Source organism: Delphinapterus leucas, chromosome 6 (assembly GCF_059928025.1).
Source record: "Delphinapterus leucas isolate spDelLeu-1000000601 "Yukka" chromosome 6, BTC_Dleu_Yukka2, whole genome shotgun sequence".
Classification (NCBI taxonomy): domain Eukaryota; kingdom Metazoa; phylum Chordata; class Mammalia; order Artiodactyla; family Monodontidae; genus Delphinapterus; species Delphinapterus leucas.
The window spans coordinates 53,005,008-53,017,092 of NC_143134.1; the positions used below are offsets into that span (position 1 = coordinate 53,005,008).

The 12,085-nt window shown below is 40.8% G+C and overlaps 1 protein-coding gene across 1 annotated transcript in view; it reads left to right on the forward strand.

Moving 5' to 3' along the window:
* ELAVL2 (ELAV like RNA binding protein 2) overlaps nt 1-12,085 on the forward strand; it is a 250,598-nt gene that overhangs the window by 137,849 nt on the left and 100,664 nt on the right. The window contains exon 7 of the mRNA XM_089913122.1: nt 9,865-11,540. The gene's annotated coding sequence lies outside the window, so the exon portion shown is untranslated. The remainder of the gene's footprint in view (nt 1-9,864; nt 11,541-12,085) is intronic.

Below are 12,085 nucleotides of genomic sequence, written 5' to 3' on the forward strand. Positions count from 1 at the left end.
GTACAAGACTAGAGTGACAACTTAGTAAAGTGGTATAGAATCAGGATACGTTACTTCGTCTTTCTTTCAGGGAAATTATTTGGGAATCTTGGAGAGGTTTGGTAATCGTATTACAAGTAGGAATCTAAAATGTGCAGTGAAAGTTTGTTTCCTGCTAGCTAACATGAATTAGAAGTCATTACATTTTGATGAGATTTAGGTACTTATATGAAGGTATTTTTAGAACAGCCTTTCAAATGGCAGTTGATTGACCAGATGGCAGTTGCTTGATCAGCCAGCTTGGATCTATTACTAAGTCAGGTGGGTAGTTCTTCTTTAATCACGCCCCCTTCCAATAAAAATTTTCATATAATTGGAGAGGTATGAGCACTGGTAAATTAATTGAGTAATTTTAATGAAATTTTTCTGTAAATATTTTATCTCTCTCATATTTTAAATGATACTATAGTCTCCTGAAGTATCATGATTTGAATTGAACACACAAAAATTTCAAGCAAAATGCAAGACTTTCTTCTCTCTTCCCTTCTTGAAGATTAAAATAATTGTAATAATATGAATTATTGATGGGTTTCTTGTTTCCTCAGACTTTTAAAAATAATTAATGTTTTAAAATCTTTTGGAAACCTAGGCAGTATCTACTAGGACACCACAAACATTAGAATTGACATATGTAGACAAAGTTTTTTAATACTCAGAGTTGACTATAAATATATTTGAAAGCAATGTGGCAGCATCATCTTGGATAAATTAGTTAAGGATTCACTGGTGATGCAGATAAGCGAGATGAGAAGGATGTGGAAACAAAAGGATAGATGGGATGGCCAGAACATCTGAATGGAAGAGTGAGGGCATCTCTGTGTGATGCTCTCCTTTCCATCACAGTGAATGGAAGCCTGGGGTGAGGTGCTGATGGATCAGCGAGAACCCTGTTAGGAAGACTTCTGGATAGAACTTTGGACAGTGATCCTGAAATTTTTTTTTTTTTTTTTTTGTGGTGTGTGGGCCTCTCACTGTTGTGGCCTCTCCCGTTGCGGAGCACAGGCTCCGGACGCGCAGGCTCAGCGGTCATGGCTCACGGTCCCAGGTGCTCCGTGGCATATGGGATCCTCCTGGACCGGGGCACGAACCCACGTCCCCTGCATTGGCAGGTGGACTCTCAACCACGGCACCACCAGGGAAGCCCGATCCTGAAATTTTGAAGCCTGGAATCTCTGTTAGCCTCAAAGTAAAGCATCAGATCTTAGCTGAATTATGACTAAAACAAATACTGAAACACAAAATATTTTGTCTTCCACAGTCATTCTCAGACTTAGGTATGCATGATACTCACCTTTTTTTTTCTTGCGGTACACGGGCCTCTCACTGTTGTGGCCTCTCCCATTGCGGAGCACAGGCTTAGCGGCCATGGCTCACGGGCCCAGCCGCTCCGCGGCATGTGGGCTCTTCCCGGACTGGGGCACGAACCCGTGTCCCATGCATCAACAGGTGGACTCGCAACCACTGCGCCACCAGGGAAGCCCCATGATACTCACCTTTGAGGCTTACTAATATAGATGCTTGAAGCTCACCTCAGATTCTGATTCAGGGGCTCTAGAGCGAGTTCCAGATAGGCTCCAAAATAGAGGGGGCTTTTCAGCCAAGGTAAAGACATACTGGTCTAGTGTATATTGAAATGAGCTATCAAGAGTATAGGAGTTCAAAGTGTTCCTACTCTGCCTGTTGCCTGTTTCCTCTTCCATCTCTGTTGTATTCTCTTCAGTTTCCAGGAAGCCTGTGGTTGTCTATTCCTACCCCAATTTTCACCTAGAAAACTGAGTGATAATTTGGGTCAAACAACATGCTAATAAGCACTCTATTTGCAGTATCTCAATCTTAGTATCACGAGAGAGGTACTCTAATAATCCCTACTTTACAGAGGAATAAAATGAGACTTAAAGAGGTTGAGAAACTTGTCCAAGGACTTTAGCTAATCGGCTGTTGAGCTGGAGCTGCCGCTCACTGTCTGACTTCAGAGCTGTGGTCTTAACGACACAGTCTGCTCTAGTGGTTAACAGTGGGCTACCGTGGTGGAAATACTTGATTTTACCCTAACATGAGCTACTTTGGTTTTACTGCTACAAATACCATCTACTCTTGGAAAACAGTTTCAGATGTTTGTTGTTGTTGTGTGTGTAGTTTATAATATAAAGATAGGTTTGTTTGTGTTTTAGCTCACTTTCTAGACTGGGAAATTCCTTAGGGTAGGATCTTTCTGTGATTCATCTTGGTGTTTCTTTCCCCTTATGTCCACCATAGTCCCTTGCACGTACATCGTGAGTGCTCAGAGGGTTGTAGAATACATAAAATGGAAAAACGAAGTTTGAGGAGCTGCTACCTACTCAAAATTAGGGCTGGTGTGAGACCTCGTGTATCCTTACATTTATTTTCTCCATTGGGAAATTAGTGCTGATGCTGTTCCATGTTTCTTGAACATTTCAGGTTGCTTGCTTGTTTTGCAGATGAGTCAGGGTTGACAGTATACCAAATTGTAAAATGATGACTCCAGGAAAAGTATAGAAAAGGAATTACTGTGCTCCAGGAGAAAGTGCAAGTCTATACACCCAGGGATTTATGCTATACATTCTGGTTTCTATTCTCCTCGGGTAAAAAAGTCTTCTAAGTGTGAATATTAGGGATATGAACAGTTAATTTCTTTAGTCTTGGACAATGTTTAAGCTGGTCCTATGTCTGAATAGGGTATGAGACAGAAATGTAAAGAAAAGTTGAAATGTCTGATTCTATTGCTCAGGAGACTCAGGTGAGCCCGGTATTTGGTGTACATTTTTAAATAAAAGATTTCATAGCTCTTTCATTTTTTTTAATGAAGATATTATGGTGTTAATAGCCAGAAAGTAACTATCCTTTTCAGATTTACTCCGAGTGATAGAATATCCTCTGCTTAGAGTTTATAGCTCGACTAATGCCATTTCTTGACTAAATTGAAGTACTTAGTGAAAGTCATACAAAAATATCAGGATGTTAAGTACAGTGTGTTAGTTCAGGTTGCTGTAACAGATTCCCATAGACTGGAGGCTTATAAACAACAGAAATTTATTTCCCATAGTTGTATGTCTGAGATCAGGGGGCCAGTACGGTAGGGTTCCGGTGAGGAGCCTCCTCCAGGTTGCAAACTGCCAACTTCTCATTGTGACCGCACAGGGTAGAAAGAGAGTGCATCAGCTCTCTGACCTCTTCGTATAAGACCCTCATCCCATTCATGAGTCTGCCCTCACAACCCAATTACCTCCCAGAGGCTCCACATCCAAATAACATCACATTGGAGACTACATTTTTTTTTCGCAGTTTGCCTTTTTATTTTTTTTTCTTTTTCTAATTTTATGAAGTATAGTTGTTTTTTTTAAAACACCTTTATTGGAGTATAACTGCTTTACAATGCTGTGCTAGTTTCTGCTGTATAACAAAGTGAATCAGCTATATGTATACATATATCCCCATATCCCTTCCCTCTTGCGCCACCCTCCCTATCCCACCCCTCTAGGTGGTCACAAAGCACCGAGCTGATCTCCCTGTGCTATGCGGCTGCTTCCCACTAGCTGTTTTACATTTGGTAGTATATATATGTCCATGCCACTCTCTCACTTCATCCCAGCTTACCCATCCCCCTCCCCGTGTCCTCAAGTCCATTCTCTACGACTGTGTCTTTATTCCTGTCCTGCCCCTAGGTTCTTCAGAACATTTTTTGTTTTCCTTAGATTCCATATATATGTGTTAGAATATGGTATTTTGACTTAACTTCACTCTGTATGACAGACTCTAGGTCCATCCATCTCACTACAAATAACTCAATTTTGTTTCTTTTTATGACTGAGTAATATTCCATTGTATATATGTGCCACATCTTCTTTATCCATTCATCTGTCGATGAACACTTAGGTTGCTTCCATGTCCTGGATATTGTAAATAGCACTGCAGTGAACATTGTGGTACCTGACTCTGTTTGAATTATGGTTTTCTCAGGGTATATGCCCAGTAGTGGGATTGCTGGGTCGTATGGTACTTCTATTTTTAGTTTTTTGAGGAACCTCCATACTGTCCTCCATAGTGGCTGTATCAATGTACATTCCTGCCAACAGTGCAAGAGGGTTCCCTTTTCTCCACACCCTCTCCAACATTTATTGTTTGTAGATTTTTTGATGATGGCCATTCTGACTGGTGTGAGGTAATACCTCATTGTGGTTTTGATTTGCATTTCTCTAATGATTAGTGATGTTGAGCATCCTTTCATGTGTTTGTTGGCAATCTGTATATCTTCTTTGGAAAAATGTCTGTTTAGATCTTCTGCCCATTTTTGGATTGGGTTGTTTGTGTTTTGGATATTAAGCTGCATGAGCTGCTTGTATATTTTGGATATTAATCCTTTGTCAGTTGCTTCATTTGCAAATATTTTCTCCCATTCTGAGGGTTGTCTTTTCATCTTGTTTATGGTTTCCTTTGCTGTGCAAAAGCTTTGAAGTTTCATTAGGTCCCATTTGTTTATTTTTGTTTTTATTTCCATTTCTCTAGGAGGTGGGTCAAAAAGGATCTTGCTGTGATGTATGTCATAGGGTGTTATGCCTATGTTTTCCCCTAAGAGTTTGATGGTGTGTGGCCTTACATTTAGGTCTTTAATCCATTTTGAGTTTATTTTTGCGTATGGTGTTATGGAGTGTTCTAATTTTATTCTTACATGTAGCTGTCCAGTTTTCCCAGCACCACCTATTGAAGAGGCTGTCTTTTCTCCATTGTATATTCTTTTTTTTTTGCGCGCTATGCGGGCCTCTCACTGTTGTGGCCTCTCCCGTTGCAGAGCACAGGCTCCGGACGCGCAGGCTCAGCCGCCATGGCTCACGGGTCCAGCCACTCTGCAGCACGTGGGATCTTCCCAGACCGGGGCACAGACCCGTGTTCCCTGCATCGGCAGGCGGACTCTCAACCACTGCGCCACCAGAGAAGCCCTCCACTGTATATTCTTGCCTTCTTTATCAAAGATAAGGTGACCATATGTGTGTGGGTTTATCTCTGGGCTTTCTATCCCATTCCATTGATCTATATTTCTGTTTTTGTGCCAGTACCATACTGTCTTGATTACTGTAGCTTTGTAGTACAGTCTGAAGTCAGGGAGCTCAGCTGATTCCTCCAGCTCCATTTTTCTTTCTCAAGATTGCTTTGGCTATTTAGGGTCTTTTGTTTTTCCATACAAATTGTGAAATTTTTTGTTCTACTTCTGTGAAGAATGCCATTGGTAGTTTGATAGGGATTGCATTGAATCTGCAGATTGCTTTGGGTAGTAGAGTCATTTTCACAATGTTGATTCTTCCAGTCCAAGAACATGGTATATCTCTCCCATCTGTTTCTATCATCTTTAATTTCTTTCATCAGTGTCTTACAGTTTTCTGCATACAGGTCTTTTGTCTCTTTAGGTAGGTTTATTCCTAGGTATTTTATTCTTTTTGTTGCAATGGTAAATGGGAGTGTTTCCTTAATTTCTCTTTCAGATTTTTCATCATTAGTGTATAGGAATGCAAGAGATTTTTGTGCATTATTATGTATCCTGCTACTTTACCAGATTCATTGATTAGCTCTAGTAGTTTTCTGGTAGTGTCTTTAGGATTCTCTATGTATAGTATCATGTCATCTGCAAACAGTGACAGTTTTACTTCTTCTTTTCCAGTTTGGATTCCTTTTATTTCTTTTTCATCTCTGATTTCTGTGGCTAAAACTTCCAAAACTAAGTTGAATAGTAGTGCTGAGAGTGGGCAACCTTGTCTTGTTCCTGATCTTAGTAGAAATGGTTTCAGTTTTTCACCATTGATAACGATGTTGGCTCTATGTTGGTCATATATGGCCTTTATTTTGTTAAGGTAAGTTCCCTTTATGCCTACTTTCTGGAGAGTTTTTAATCATAAATGGGTGTTGAATTTTATCAAAAGCTTTCTATGCATCTCTTGAGATGATCATATGGTTTTTCTTGTTCAATTTGTTAATATGGTTTATCACATTGATTGATTTGCGTTTAATGAAGAATTCTTGCATGCCTGGCATAAACCCCACTTGTTCATGGTGTATGATCTTTTTAATGTGCTGTTGGATTCTGTTTGCTAGTATTTTGTTGAGGATTTTTGCATCTATGTTCATCAGTGTTATCGGCTTGTAGTTTTCTTTTTGTGTGACATCTTTGTCTGGTTTTGGTATCTGGGTGATTGATGGTGGCGTAATACAATGAGTTTGGGAGTATTCCTCCCTCTGCTATATTTTGGAAGAGTTTGAGAACGATAGGTGTTAGCTCTTGTCTAAATGATAGAATTTTGTGAAACCATCTGGTCCTGGGCTTTTGTTTGTTGGAATATATATATATATATATATATATATATATTTTTTTTTTTTTTTTTCTGTGGTACGTGGGCCTCTCACTGTGTGGTCTCTCCTGTTGAGGGACACAGGCTCTGGATGCGCAGGCTCAGTGGCCATGGCTCACAGGCCTAGCCGCTCCGCGGCATGTGGGATCTTCCCGGTCCAGGGCACGAACCCATGTCCCCTGCATCAGCAGGCGGACTCTCAACCACTGCACCACCAGGGAAGCCCTGGAATATTTTTGATCACGGTTTCAATTTCAGTGTTTGTTATTGGTTTGTTTATATTTTCTATTTCTTCCTGGTTCAGTCTCGGAAGATTGTGCTTTTCTAAGAATGTGTCCATTTCTTCCAGGTTGTCCATTTTATTGGCATATAGTTGCTTGTAGTAATCTCTCATGATCCTTTGTATTTCTGTGGTGTCAGTTGTTACTTCTCCTTTTTCATTTTTAATTCTGTTGATTTGAGTCTTCTCCCTTTTTTTCTTGATGTGTCTGGCTAATGGTTTATCGATTTTGTTTATCTTCTCAGAGAACCAGCTTTTAGTTTTATTGATCTTTGCTATCATTTCCTTCATTTCTTTTTCGTTTATTTCTGATCTGATCTTTATGATTTCTTTCCTTCTGCTAATTTTGGGTTGTTTTTGTTCTCTCTCTAAATTGCTTTAGGTGTAAGGTTAGGTGGTTTATTTGAGATGTTTCTTGTTTCTTGAGGTAGGATTGTATTGCCTTAAACTTCCCTCTTAAACTGCTTTTGCTGCACCCCATATGTTTTGGGCTATCGTGTTTTCATTGTCATTTCTTTCTAGGTATTTTATGATTTCCTCTTTGATTTCTTCAGTGATCTCTTGGTTATTTAGTAGCATATTGTTTAGCCTCCATGTGTTTGTATTTTTTACAGTTTTCTTTCCTGTAATTGATATCTAGTCTCATAGCATTGTGGTTGGAAAAGATACTTGATACGATTTCAGTTTTCTTGAATTTACCAAGGCTTGATTTGTGACCCAAGATATGATCTATCCTGGAGAATGTTCTATGAGCAGTTGAGAAGAAAGTGTATTCTGTTTTGTTTGGATGGAATGTCCTATAAATATCAATTAAGTCCATCTTGTTTAATGTATCATTTAAAGCTTGTGTTTCCTTATTTACTTTCATTTTTGGATGATCTGTCCATTGTTTAAAGTCCCCTACTGCTATTGTGTTACTGTCAATTTCCCCTTTATCGCTGTTAGCATTTGCCTTGTGTATTGAGGTGCACCTATGTTGGGTGCATAAATAGTTACAATTGTTATATCTTCCTCTTGGATTGATCCCTTGATCATTATGTAGTGTCCTTCTTTGTCTGTTGTAATAGTCTTTTATTTTAAAATAAATTCTATTTTGTCTGATATGAGAATTGCTACTCCAGCTTTCTTTTGATTTCCATTTGCATGGAATATCTTTTTCCATCCCCTCACTTTCAGTTTGTACGTGTCCCTAGGTCTGAAGTGGGTCTCTTGTAGACAGCATATATACGGGTCTTGTTTTTGTATCCATTCAGCCAGTCTGTGTCTTTTGGTTGGAGCATTTAATTCATTTACGTTTAAGGTAGTTACTGATATGTATGTTCCTGTTATCATTTTCTTAATTGTTTTAGGTTTGTTGTTGTAGGTATTTTCCTTCCTTCTCTTGTGTCTCCTGCCTAGAGAAGTTCCTTTAGCATTTGTTGTAAAGCTGGTTTGGTGGTGCTGAATTCTCTTAGCTTTTGCTTGTCTGTAAAGGTTTAAATTTCTCCATCGAATCTGAATGAGATCCTTGCTGGGTAGAGTAATCTTGGTTGTAGGTTTTTCCCTTTTATCAGTTTAAATATGTCGTGCCACTCGCTTCTGGCCTGTATAGTTTCTGCTGAAAGATCAGCTGCTAAGCTTATGGGGATTCCCTTGTATGTTATTTGTTGCTTTTCCTTTGCTGCTTTTAATAATTTTTCTTTGTGTTTAATTTTTGATAGTTTGATAAATATGTGTCGTGGCATGCTTCTTCTTGGTTTTTATCCTGTATGGGACTTTCTGTGCTTCCTGGACTTGATTGACTATTTCCTTTCCCATATTAGGGAAGTTTTCAACTATAATGTCTTCAAATATTTTCTCAGTCCTTTATTTTTTCTCTTCTTCTGGGACCCGTATAATTTGACTGTTGGTGCATTTAATTTGTCCCAGAGGTCTCTGAGACTGTCCTCAATTCTTTTCATTCTTTTTTCTTTATTCTGCTCTGTGGTAGTTATTTCTACTATTTTATCTTCCAGGTCACTTATCCGTTCTTCTACCTCAGTTATTCTGCTATTGATTCCTTCTAGAGAATTTTTAATTTCATTTATTGTGTTGTTCATCATTGTTTGTTTGCTCTTTAGTTCTTTTAGGTCCTTGTTAAATGTGTCTTGTATTTTCTCCATTCTCTTTCCAAGATTTTGGATCATCTTTACTATCATTATTCTGAATTCTTTTTCAGGTAGACTGCCTATTTCCTCTTCATTTGTTTGGTCTTGTGGGTTTTTAACTTGCTCCTTCATCTGCTGTGTATTTCTCTGTCTTCTCATTTTGCTTGACTTACTGTGTTCGGGGTCTCCTTTTCGCAGTCTGCTGGTTCGTAACTCCCGTTGTTTTTGGTGTTTGCCCCCAGTGGGTAACGTTATTTCAGTGGGTTGTGTAGGCTTCCTGGTGGAGGGGACTAGTGCCTGTGTTCTGGTGGATGAGGCTGGATCTTGTCTTTATGGTGGGCAGGACCATGTCCGGTGGTGTGTTTTGGGGTGTCTGTGACCTTATGATTTTAGGCAGCCTCTCTGCTAATGGGTGGGATTGTGTTCCTATCTTGCTAGTTGTTTGGCATAGGGTGTCCAGCACTGTAGCTTACTGGTCGTTGAGGGGAGCTGGGTTTTAGCATTGAGATGGAGATCTCTGGGAGAGCTTTTGCTGTTTGATATTACATGAGGCATGGATTTCTCTGGTGGACCAATGTCCTGAACTTGGCTCTCCCACCTCAGAGGCTCAGGCCTGACACCTGGCTGGAACACCAAGACCCTGTCAGCCACACGGTTTAAAAGAAAATAGAGAAAAAAATAAGGAAGGTAATGAGGGAGGGAGGGAGGAAGGAAAGAAGGAAGGAAGAAAATAATAATAAAATAAAGTTAGTAAAATAAAAAATATTATTAAAAATTAAAAAGTAATAAAAAAAGAGAAAGGAAGAGAGCAATGAAACAAAAAAACAAATCCACAAATGATAAGAAGTGCTAAAAACTGTATTAAAAAAAAACAAAAACGGGCAGATAAAACCCTAGGACAAATGGTGGAAGCAAAGCTATACAGACAAAATCTCACACAGAAGCATACACATACACATACACACTCACAAAAAGAGGAAAAGGGGAAAAAATCATAAATCTTGCTCTCTAAGTCCACCTCCTGAATTTGGGATGATTCGTTGTCTATTCATGTATTCCACAGATGCAGGGTACATCAAGTTGATTGTGGAGCTTTAATCCGCTGCTCCTGAGGCTGCTGGGAGAGATTTCCCTTTCTCTTCTTTGTTCGCACAGCTCCCGGGGCTCAGCTTTGGATTTGGCCCTGCCTCTACGTGTAGGTCGCCTGAGGGTGTCTGTTCCTGCTCAGACAGGACGGGGTTAAAGGAGCAGCTGCTTCGGGGGCTCTGGCTCACTCAGGGTGGGGGGAGGGAGGGTTCCGGTATGTGGGGCGAGCCTGTGGTGGCATAGTCTGGCGTGACGTTGCAACAGCCTGAGGCGCGCCATGTGTTCTCCCAGGTAAGTTGTCCCTGCATCCCGGGACCCTGGCAGTGGAGGGCGGCACAGGCTCCCGGGAGGGGAGGTGTGGATAGTGACCTGTGCTTGCACACAGGCTTCTTGGCGGCGGCAGCAGCAGCCTTAGCATCTCATGCCCATCTCTGGGGTCCGCACTGATAGCCGCGGCTTGCGCCCATCTCTGGAGCTCGTTTAGGCAGTGCTCTGAATCCCCTCGCCTCGCACACCCCAAAACAATGGTCTTTTGCCTCTTAGGCAGGTCCATACTTTTTCCCGGACTCCCTCCCAGCTAGCCGTGGTGCACTAACCCCCTTCAGGCTGTGTTAACGCAGCCAACCCCAGTCCTCTCCCTGTGCTCTGACCGAAGCCTGAGCTGCAGCTCCCAACCCTGCCCGTCCCAGCGGGTGAGCAGACAAGCCTCTCGGGCTGGTGAGTGCTGGTCGGCACCGATCCTCTGTGCGGGAATCTCTCCACTTTGCCCTCCGCACCCCTGTTGCTGCACTCTCCTCCATGGCTCCGAAGCTCCCCACCTCTGCCCACGAAGGGGCTTCCTAGTACGTGGAAACCTGTCCTCCTTCACAGCTCCCTCCCAGAGGTGCAGGTCCCATTCCTATTCTTTTGTCTCTGTTTTTTCTTTTGCCCTGCCCAGGTACGTGGGGAGTTTCTTGCCTTTTGGGAAGTCCGAGGTCTTCTGCCAATGTTCAGTAGGTGTTCTGTAGGAGTTGTTCTACATGTAGATGTATTTTTGATGTATTTTGGGGGAGGAAGGTGATCTCCCCGTCTTACTCCTCTGCCATCTTGAAGGTCCTCCAAAGTATAGTTGTTTTACAGTGTTGTGTTAATTTCTTCTGAACAGCAAAGTGACTCAGTTTTATATGTATATGTTTTCATATTCTTTTCTATTATGGTTTGTCATAGGATACTGAATATAGTTATAGTTCCCTGTGCTATACAGTAGCATCTTGTTGTTTATCCATCCAATATATAATGGTTTGCATCTGTTAATCCCAAGAGATTAGATTTTAGTATATGAATTTTGGTGGGGACACAGACATTCAGTCCGTAACATATAGTGTGGAGTTCTAAGGTTTATTTGGGCAGACATGTCTCTGACTCAGTGTGAGACTCTCAGCATATAAAACTGTTCTTGTTATAATGGCTTTCTTCTATTGACTCAGTCATAAGACTGTTCATTTCACATGGGCTATTGTTACTTCTCCTGATGCTGCTGCGAAGTACGTAATACTATTTCCATTTTACAGATAGGAAAACCTGAGGCTTGGAGAGACCTCTGATGGAATAAAAACATTTTAGCTTCTTTCATCATTGCTAAGTAAAATGGAAAAGGCAGTTCTCCATTTCCAGGTAAGTTAATGATAAATGATGTATTTAGTAATTAAAGTGTGGTCAGGGGGATACATTTTGGGACTGGAACTCAGATTACTCCCTTTGTGTCTTGTGGTACATGCACCTCCGAGAGATCAGAAATCTTGCAAGCTTTATTGGAACCTAGTTCAAATTAAATCTTTATTTTTCTGACTTCAGAGACAAGAGAGCATGTGTTATTTTCGGTGGTAAGATACTCAGTTATCTTACTGCTTTTTATCTCAGTAGCAGTTGTGGCTATTTCTGTTTTTACTGTTTCCTGTTGGTCATGCATGTTATTGTCCCTGTAAGGAGTATATAAGTCTGTGGATTAGTTGTAAATGCCTTCATTTGACAGGTGAGAAAGTCCGATAAAGGAGAAGCAGGTGACTTGACTAATGTACAGTCTCTGTGTAATTAGAACTGCAGCCCCTCGGGTACCAGGCTTTGATTTAGAAACTGAGTAGTATCATGTGAAATGGTACCTGGAAACACATTTGGCAGTAGCACTCACTGTCTAGACGGACGTGCATACAAGTGGAAGG